Raw genomic sequence first — 9,399 nt, 5'->3', positions numbered from 1 at the left:
AAAAGATGAAATGACAGAGGCTAACTGGTTGACTCCCTGAAGCAACCCAAATCAAGCTGGGAATGAATGGGCTTGGATGCAGACCCTCCCGCTAGGAGAGCCTCCTGGTTCTTTTCCTTCCTCGGGCTGCTGAAAGCAAAGTGAGACTTGTAAGGAGTGAAACTGGATATAGTTTTGAGATCAGGATTCCAGGCCACAGTTCTGCCACCCAATGTTGACCATTCAGTGCGTAGAATTGGATGGCAGTTGTTCAGATTCTGAGCAAAGAGGAGTGAGTGGTGGTGAGCAGGGAGGAAGAAGTGAGGAAAGAGATGGAGCTTCAAGGTGAGAACACTTGGGGGGCAGGGGAGGAAGGATGAGGGGAAAGTAAGTCTCAGAGCCTGTGAAATGAGCAGGTAGGGAATAACCCCTTCAAAGCCTCCCCATTATCTCCCTGTTCACAGTCTTTAGTTTAGTTTAGAAGGCCCTTCATAATCTGGCTCCCGTTTACCCTTCCAGCCTCATCATTAACCACACAAGCATGCATACACACACTCTGTCAGCCCACACAAAGCCTAAGCTCCAACCATAACAGCCAGTGCAGAGACAGCAGTTAGCACGTGCCAGGCATGTTAAGGGCTTACTTGTATTAATCCCCATTTTATCAAGGGGAACACTAAATCACAGAGACATTAACTGGTAGGACCAGGGTTCAAGCCCCAACACCTGTGCTCTTAACCACTCATGCCATAAGGCCCCTTGGCCCTGCTGAACTCACTGCCTGGGAGACAGACGTCTTTCCTCCACTTCACCTGACCAGTTACATCTTTTCCAGAACTCAGCTCAGATGTCATTGCCTTCAGGGGCCTTTCCTGGGCACTCTTCTGTGTGCTATTGCAGCCCGTGTTTACCTCTGTGCCACCACCCTGACACACTTTTGTCAGTGCTCTGCCGGTCCGGTTTCTCACAGGATGGTCCAGAAGCCGAGGGCTGGTGCAGGGGTCGTTTCGTTTTCTCCAGTGCCCAGCACACTGCCTGGAGCCTGAGGATGCTTGATGAGTATTTGCTGGATAATAGATGAAGGAGGTTTGATTGTCCAGATAGAGAATGCCAGTTTGGAATACTGAGGACAGAAGGAAGACTGCTATCTCAGACATCCCCCCACTCCACCACCCCTAACCCATCTTGTCACAGCTTCTGCTTCCCTCCTCTCTCAGGAGCTGGGTGTGTTGACTCCCTGAGGAAGGGAGATAAAGTGGAATTGGCTCTAATCCCATAGTCCCACCCCTGCCATTTTAGTGGCTGTGAGTCCTTGGGCAGATTATGGAAGCTCTCCATGCCTCTATTTCTCTACTTGAGAAGATTGTTCTGAAGATTAAATGATGCACATAAAGCATTTAGTACTCAAAGTCCTTTTTTACATGACATGACAAAGATATTTACGCCTGTACCCTGTACAGGGCTTTTGCCTTCACATCACTTCCGTCGGCCCCTCTCAAGAGAAGGTAAGATACTATTATTGCAGGAAGGGGGACTCCTTCCAGGGCCCTAGAGTGGGCTCTTGTCTAACACTCGGAGATGAATTGTCCGAGGAGACACACTTACTGACAAAGCAGGAGACTTTATTGGGAAGGGGCGCCGGGGCAGAGAGCCCCAGGGTAAGGGAACCCAGGAGGACTGCTGTGCCACGTGGCTCGCAGTCTCGGGTTTTATGGTGATGGGCTTAGTTTCCGGGTTGTCTCTGGGCAATCATTCTGGCTCAGGGTCCTTCCTGGTGGCGCGCACATCGCTCAGCCAGTAGATTCTAGCGAGAAGGATTCTGGGAGGTTGGTAGGACATGTGGACTGGTGTCTCCTCTCTCCTTTTGACCTTTCCCAAATTCTTCTGGTTGGTGGTAGCTTGTTAGTTCCACGTTCCTTACCAGGACCTCCTGTTGTAAGATAACTCATGCAAGTGGCTACTATCGGGCTTGGCCAGGACGGGCAGTTTTCAGTCAGTGGTTCCCCTAACACTATGATCCCTGTTTTACAGATGAGAAAGTAGGGGTCCACAGTGGGTGACCTGTCCTACTGATTCAAACCTGTCTCATGAGTCTGAATCCCATACTTTGCCCATTCATGGCCTTGGATCTCTGAGACAAGGGTGAAGACACTTTACTCTAATCAGACACGCAGAATTAGGGGTGGTGTGGGGGACCCCAAACTTAGCATTTCTCCAGGAGTCAGGTCTTGTGTCCCAATCAGGAGTGCAGAAGGAAAGCCAGAACCTGCAGCAGGCCCAGGGGAGGGGGCCTCTATCTCTGGACAAACAGGCTCCTGGGGCTGGGTTTCGAGGACTGGTCACGGAGGGATAAAGATCAAAGATTAAAGCCTTCCCAGAATGCAGACGAGCCCCACCCTGACTCCCAGGGCCCAGGTTGAGGGGAGAAGCCCCACATCTCCAAACTCCGGGCTCCAGGATCTGGGAATCTGGTCTAGGGAGACAACGGGGAGGGTGCTGCCCAACAATGGGCTAAGACTGAGAAGTGCAGGTCTAGAGCCAAGAGGCATCAGGTGTCTGCCCCAGTGTCACTGCCCCTTGCCTCAGTTGTCAGGTGCTGGCTCCATCCCAGCTTCAGCCCGAAGACTGGTTTAGGAGAATAGTCAGAACCTTACAGCCTTGGTCCCAGAGAGCTAAGGGTCCGTGAGGGAGGCCGTCTCTGACCTCTCACCCCACGTTCTGCAGGAACCTGACCAGAGAGGAGAGGGAAAGAGGGAGGAGGATGGAGGGACCCCTCTCTCCAGGAGACAGAGGTCAGCCTTGAAAACATGATTCTGGCTTCAGGGCCCTTTGTTCCAGTGTGTCTTTTTTGGCCTTCTGGATTTTTCTTTCCCCCAAATTCCTCAAAGAGTAATTTAAACAGGCAGGGGGTGGGGTAGAGATTTCTTTGTATGATTTTGACCTCCAGGCAACTAACTGGAAGGAAAAGGGACGGGAAACTGAGGTATGTGGTGTAGGCCTGTCTTCAGAATATCACAGTAAAGGAAGTTTGCTTTGGTTCTCCCACTCCTGGCCCAGCTGGGAAAAATCTTTATCTGCCCATGTTGAAATTTTGGACTTCTGGTGACCAATTCCTCCTACCCCCATGTTGACAATAACAAGTAACATTTGTACGTTCTTGTCACTTGCTTTAACTTAACTTGATCCACGAGTTGATCCACAACATTGCCCTCTGTGGATTCTTATTACTATTATTATCCCCATTTTAGGGATGAAGAAAACAAAGGTCAACGAAGTTGAGTGAATCACCCAAGGTCAACAGAGCTAGTGAGTAACCAAACCAGGACTCACCCAGAGTTCCTGACTCCAAGCTCCATGCTTTTTCTCAACACCTCCCTGCCCCTCAGTGATGACACACAGAGGCTAGAAGAAAGGGACGGGGCATTGAGTTGCTTTAAAGAGGACCCTGATTTCTCTAAGGGAATCTTTTGGAATCATCACTGGTGTGAGCTCCCCTGAAATGACCAGGCCAGAGAGGGAGAGGCACACGTGCTTTCAGTCAGTCATTCATTCCTGAAACTGACATGGCCACGTGCCAGGAGACACAGCGAGTCCCTGCTCTGTGGAGACTCACAGAGACTCAGTTTACTGGGGGAAACAAGCCAACATGATGAACTGAAACACAAGGCAGATTGTGGCGAGGTGATAATATTCATTCATTTATTCATCTAACATTTCCTGAGTGCCCGCTGGATGCCAGGCTCTGTCTTGGGATTTCACAGTTAAATATAGACACTCCTAGCCCATCAGGAACCTCCAGTTCAAAGACGGGTAATTAGGAGGCTCAGGGTCCTGCTCCAGGGCTCTCCCCACAATGCCACAGCCTTTCCCTTCATCTCCCAGTGAGCTGTGACTTTTCTGGTTACCAGAGAATTTTCAGTACTGACTTGGGCAGGCAGGAACTCAGATGCCCCCACAACACTGGGGGAGTTCTCACTCTCCTCCACAGCCCTTCTGGGGAAAAAAAAAAAAAAGAGCCCCAAGATCCCTTCTAAACACAGGCAGTCCTCAGATGGACTGGTGCCCTTCGCTGGCAGCACCCACACCACCACTTTTGGATCAGCAAGAACCAGGGTCCTCCTCCTAGCCTCCTGCCCCCGGAGTCCAGCTCAGCCAGTGCCTAGCACATAAGGAGTGCTCTATAGATGGAGTAGGTAGGTTGTATTACCAGTAACAGTGAAGCAGGAGGCACAGCTCTCTCTCTCCAGCAGTCAGGTCAAGGCTGATGGGGAAGGCTTGGTCCTTGCAAACCTAGTTCTGGTCCTTAGATAGCTCCTACCTGATTTGAGGGTGGGGGGGACCACTTACCCACACTTGGCCTCAGGACAGAGATGTGGGCAGCTGGCTATCCAACTGGCTTCCCACCAAGGGGGAACGAGGGTGGGGATGGGGAAGGTGGTGAAAGAGGGTGAGGCATCAACCTAGAAGGACAGTTGAGAGTGGAGCAGTTTGGGAAGGGAGGAGAGGGCATGGGTGAGGGGAGATGAGATGGACACGGAGTCCTGGGCCGGGAGCCTGAGCACACGCTGGGAGCTGGGAGGGGCAGGAGGTGATACTCTGGGGGACAGAGTGAAGAGGCAGCGGTGGAAGGAAGACCCCAAGAAGGTGGGGTGGGGGGAACTGAAGCGAGTGGGCGGGGCTGAAGAAGGGGTGGGCAGGGGAGTGGGGCTGACAGCAGGGAGCTCCCCCCCCGCCCAACTGCACAGCCTCCTGCCCATGGTATTGATCCTCTAGATTACTCAATTTCACCCGTATTGATCAGGTAATTGCTTTATCTCGGGTCTCATTTGAGCTCTGCATTCTCCTGACTTTCCCGTCTCTCTCCCTCGTGTTTTTTCCTATCAGCCTGACACAAGGCTCCCTAACACAGAATAAATATATATACATATATATAGAGAGAGAGATATGTATATATATGAACATAAAGGTTTGGTTAGCCTGCCCCGGGTTGGTGTTTGGGAAGGGAGACAGGGGTGGATAGAGGAAGGTAAGACCAGCCTCCCCTCGGAGCCCCTAAATTCTCTTTTAAGAAACCCTTCCTGGCTCCAGATAGTGGAAATGTCTGCCCACCCCAGGTTCTCCGAGGTCCAGATAAGAGCTGGGGGAAACAGGCTACACAGGCCTTGGTCTCAATCTGTCTCTTCTCACCGCCCTACCCATCCTCCTCCCCTGCAACACCTGGAAACCCCAATTCCTCAGCCAGGCTCTTAGACATCCCTTTACTAAGTCTGCAGAGTCTTGCCTCTGTCCTTCTGGCTGCTCTTAACTATGTGTCCTGCCAGTCTGTCCCCTGCCCTCTCTGTGGCCCAATGTGTGTCCTTCCTGCCCACCTTCCTCACCCTCTCCCACTCTCCCCATCCTTGACCTTGGCCCAATCCCCTAACCCCAGGGTTCAGGCAGCCTGTCCTTCAGCTGGAGGAAGGAAAACTAGGGAAGGAGACTCAGCCACTCCCCAGGGAGTCCACAGACTGTTCCTCCCAGGAGCCCCCAATCTGAGAAGCAACAGCTCTTGTCTTCCTGAAGCCTCCAGTCTGAGAGAAGGGACAAGACCCATCTGAGGACAGGACAAGGAGACCCACACAAAAGTTATAGACAAGGTCCCGGGAGGGGAGTGAATGCTGGAAGGTCCTGGGCAAGATTCAGCTCTCTCACCATCTTGCAAAGCTCAGCCCCAGATTAGCTCACAGACCAGCCAGGCAGAGTGGCAGCAGACACTGAAACTGTAATTTGCCAACAGTAGCTCCCCGGGCCTGGGTGCGAAGTCTATGGGGCCACCTGCAACCAGGTCCCTCCTTCCAGCACACACTCTGGATTCCTGGCACCCTGGAATTCCCTGGGCAATGGCCAGAGCTGTGTCCAGGCACGCATGCGCCTCCACCCTGGACGCACCCTCCTGAGCCTAGGGAACAGCTGTCCATCTGTTCTCTTGCACAGGCGCCTGCAATGCCGAGAGCGGGCCCAGGGTGTGAAGATTCTTAGCACTGGAGCTCTATTTTCAAAACTTCTACTGAGACTGTGTGCCAGCCACTGAAGTAGGAACTGGGAATTCCATGGTGAACATGATGGATAAGGCTCAGGTTCTCCCCACAGAGCTTAGAGACTCTAGGACATTATAAACCAGTTCTCCCTCCTACAGCCTCCAGGATCCCCCACCCGATCCATGCACACCACCCAGGGCCTTGCAGGCTCACTCTGTCCCCTTTGAGGAAGGGAGCCCATCAGGTGGGGAGAGGGAAGGACTCAAAGCAGGGCATCCAGACACCATCTGCGCTGGGGGCGGGGGGTCCCATCTCTGAGCCCCACGAACTCATCCCACCCAGTGAGGAGCCAGAGGAAGCAGTGGGGGGTGTGCAGGAGGGTGGGAGCCCCACAGTGTCCATCTGGCTACATCCTACCTGCCATGAGCTGGCAAGCACCATCACTCTCTGCCAATGTCCTCCACAGAGCCCAACCCAACTCTTCACCAGAGATTTCCAGAGCAGAGGGCAACTGATCCTTGTTCCTTCTCATCTTAATTTCCAGAGTCCCATCTCTGTGCTCTGGGGAAGTTCCTCCTTGAGTCTAACCAACATACCTCCTGCTGCTCCCACAGCGTTTGTTTTTTTCTTCCTAGGTTCCTCTTCCATTCAAATGCCTCAACCTTTCCAGCTTCTCCCTCAGCTCTCCACGCCCCATCTTTCTCTCATCCTTCCTTCCTTGACACCTGCATTCATTCACTTTGGCCTCCTTGTATCCAGGCTTGGAAGAAGAGTGACCAACTGTCCCGTTTTGCCTGAGACTGTCCCAGTTTTAGTTCTAAAAGTCCTGTGTTTGGGGGAACCTCTCTGTCCCAGGGACAGTGGGGCACCCTACCTGGAAGGTAGGATACTACATGAGGCCCAGTTCGAGAAGCCAGATGGGAGCAGGGTCTGAGTACAAATACGAAGAGGCCAGCAGCATTTTCCCACATGTCCACAGAGACAAAGACAGACAGACAGACACACACACACACACACACATATACACAGAGATATCCATAAACAGTCTCCAAAACAAAAACACAACCCACACATCCAGAAGCAGACACCCACAGAAACACCGACACCCGCATTCAGATTCACACACAGACAAACCCCGCCTCACACCCGCATTCCTCGAGACAGGTGTGTGTGGACACACATAGGCACGCACAGTACACCAACAATGCACAGCGGAAACACAAAAACTGACACAAACACCTACGCACAAAAACACACGGTCATACAGACAGACATCCACAGAGAGACGCTCATTTTATGACTCCTCAGAGACACACAGACACACATTCAGACGCCCACACAGAGGCATGAATACGACCCAGGAGCACAAAGATGCCTTCACCTGTGCCCACAGACTGAGCCAATCCACAAATTCCAGAGCTTTTCCCTGTTCTGCCTTGGAAATGCTCACAGGATTGGGGATGTTGGCTGGGCTCCACCTCGCCCCCAGAGGAGAAGGTGGGCCCAGCCTGAAGGTCTCAGGGGACCCCAGCCTGAGGCTCACAGAACCAGATAGAGAGAGCACACCCCCCCACCCTGCTGAAGACTCCCTCTGCCTGGCGGGCCCTGCCCCCGCGCCGGTGCCAGGGCTGGGGACAGCTCTGAGAGCAGCCTCTATGGAGAGGGGGTCGGGCGTGGGAAGCCCTGGCTCCCTCTCTTGGGGGTGGAGAAGTGTGAGTGAAATGGGTTTATTACTGGGAGTCTGTTGCCTCGATTGGTATCGATCCCCGCGTGTCACCTTCCATTGCCACTAATGGGACATGAAGAGTTGCCACCAACACCACAGCCCCCGGCTGCACTCACTCACCCGCGGCTCCCCTCCCCTACCCCTGCATCCCGCATCCTGAAGCTGCATCCCAGGCTGCCTCAGCCCCGCCTCCTCCCGCATCCCCAGCCTCACCTCCTCCCTCTGCCTCATCAACTCCCTCTCCTCCTCTTCCTCTCCTTCGGCCTCTTCTTTGTCTCCCTGAGTCTGATTCCAAAAGCTTCCCCGGCACCTCCTTTTCTTTCCCCCCTTTCCGGCCACCTAAGGACCTTATCCCTCCATTCAGGGGTGTCCCTTTTCCCTCCCCTCACTTCCTCTTTCCTCCCTCCTCTGGGTCCAGTCTCAGTCACCATCACTTCCCCATGGGGGTGCACTGGGCCCCACCCAGTCTTGGGGAGCGATGGGGGATTCACGGGAATGAGGCAGTGGGAACCATCCCTCTTTCACCAACAGCTGGCAAGGAGTGCTTATCAAGGGATAGTCTCCTTCTGTCACACCTGGACTGGCCAGACGGACCTTCCTGGAACCAGCCAAGTCCCCCATCTTCATTCATTCCACTGGCTGCCACAACCCCAGGCCAGATCCTGGCAGAAGAACAAGGAGAGAGTGAGGAAGTCTTTTTCTTTTCCCTCTCCCTGTTCCTCGGGGAGGAGATAGCACCAGCTCCTCATCTCTACCGCACCTGGCAAGCCCCTCACCCCCTACAGTGCCTGGAGAAACCCTCCCCAGGGCCTGATCTCCCATCTGTGGGTCTTTGGTCCTGCCCATGTTAATGTCAGATGGTAAAGAAGGCACAAGTGAGACCTGAGAGGACCCATTCAGGGTGGTGAGGTCTTGATACAAAGTATGTCAGACAGTGTCGATAGACTGGGAATTTAGCCTATCATGCTGGTTACTCAAGTATGAAAAAAAGTCCCTAACTACAACAGGAAAAGTCTACTTGCAGCTCAGATAGAGCACCCTTGGCTTTGCTGCTGTGAAAGCAGTCTGCGCGCCTGAGTCTGTGCCATCACACCCTGGGGGCTGGCAGGGGAGCTGAGGAGAGGGGCTCCTCCCAGCCCCGCCCTGCACCCCGATCAGTCCTGAGAGACTCCTCTCCAAGTGACCCTGGGAGATACCCAGAGCCAGCTCTAAGCCACAAAGTGGGAAGGGTTGCCTCTTGTTGACTCCTGTCCCCAGACAGGGATGGGGTCTCCACCCCCCCAGCAATGGGCCCCATTACTGTGTCAGCGTTGTTTAGGGGGCTGCATCAGGCCAGGTACAGTTACTAGATACGAAGTTGTGGGTTTGAAGGCAGTTTAAAATGCTGAGGCTTCCTGTTGCAATTTAGCATAGTTGGATTAGCTAGAGTGTGGGGAGCTGGCCGGGTACCTTTTGGTTTATTCACTCGGCGATCATCTGTAGAGCAGCCTCGTGTCCAGGCACCGCACCAGGCACCGGATGCACACAGAGATGCTCAAAAGAGCAAAGGAAAGGGCTGGATTTGGTCAGGAGACCTCGCCTCCCCAAAGGGCACTAGGACATTTGCCTGTGTCTCAGGGAAGAAACAGAGAGGCTCAGGGTCCCACCCTAGAAGCCAATGTCTGTGCCAAGTGCCCA

This window comes from Mesoplodon mirus (assembly GCF_964341445.2).
Source record: "Mesoplodon mirus genome assembly, chromosome: 3".
NCBI classification, from domain to species: domain Eukaryota; kingdom Metazoa; phylum Chordata; class Mammalia; order Artiodactyla; family Ziphiidae; genus Mesoplodon; species Mesoplodon mirus.
This window is presented reverse-complemented; position numbering follows the sequence as displayed.